A 1,245-nucleotide genomic window follows, 5' to 3' on the forward strand; every position below is an offset into this window, starting at 1 on the left:
CCCCATGATGAGACTGGCGATCAGTTCCATGGTGGGATCTACCACAGGCAGCTGAGTAACTGCCTTTGGGATGTGGTCTGCTTCCTGTAAATAAGGAGAAGCCTTAGGAATGGTCTTTAGCCTATGGCACGCTTGGACCCTGCATGTAGCCATGTCATTGCTCAGCAGCCTGCTATGCTCTGCCGACCTTGGGACTTACAATGAACTTAAGTTAATAGCCTGCTGTGTGGTTTGGTAGCATCGGGACTGTGCCTTTTTATTTGTCAACCTTGGAGCTTCTTAGCCTCAGCAGCCACCAGCCATCTGAGTGAAGAAATGCCTCCAGCTCCAGTGGGCTGGGAGTAGGAGGCAGAGCTGGACTCCAAGGTTGAGGGGCTTTCACCCAAACCCTAGAGCCTGGCACTTTGAACTTGCACTTAAAGCCTCCAAATTGTAAGAATAAACTCCTGTTTGTTTCAGCCATCCCATCTGTGGTGTATTCCTGTCAGAGCAGCACCTGGGAACCAGAACATCTTTCTTTTGGATGTTCTGCACCTATCTAGCCTGAATTCTCCAGGCTTGGGGCTAGGACTCTGTCCTATTTCTCACCTTGACTGGGCACTTTAGGGGAAGAGCCTGATGCCCTGTGATGTGGGGGCTAAGCAGGTGTTGCCAGCTGCTCTGTGGGGACCCAGGTAGAAGGGGACAGGAGGCAGGGGTAGTTCTTCACTGCAAACCCTGGGTTTCTAAGCATATGGAAGGCTGGGACCCTGGGCGGGAAAGGTACCATTGCTGAACATTTACTACACTTTGCATTGCAGTGGGGGACTCTCTGTGGAAACTGAGGGCTGCCTGATCTGAGTGAGAGAAAAGCCTGATGATCTACTTCCGAAGAACTGGAAACCTCTGGAGCACAGTTTTACTCTGACGCACCGTGAATTGGAGTTGACTAGATGGCAACTGGAAAGTAACATGACAATGTGGGTTGGGAGAATGTGGGTTAGCCTGGCAGCAACCACAGTACCTCGGAGGGAAATGACTATATTTAAGGGTCTACTGGTGTAGTGCCTAAGGGGTTTGACTGCTAACCAGAAAAACTTACTGCCGTCGTTTTTCCAACTCATAGCAAACCCTCCTTGGGTTTCCAAGATGGTATCACTATGGAAGTAGATTGCCTCATCTTCCTTCTGAGGAATGGCTGGTGGGTTTGAACTGCCAGCTTTCTGGTTATCAGTCAAATGCTTTAGGCACTATGCTACCAAGGCT

Source organism: Orycteropus afer, unplaced genomic scaffold, assembly GCF_000298275.1.
Source record: "Orycteropus afer afer isolate SDZICR_OR568_19922 unplaced genomic scaffold, OryAfe1.0 scaffold00009, whole genome shotgun sequence".
Lineage (NCBI taxonomy): Eukaryota > Metazoa > Chordata > Mammalia > Tubulidentata > Orycteropodidae > Orycteropus > Orycteropus afer.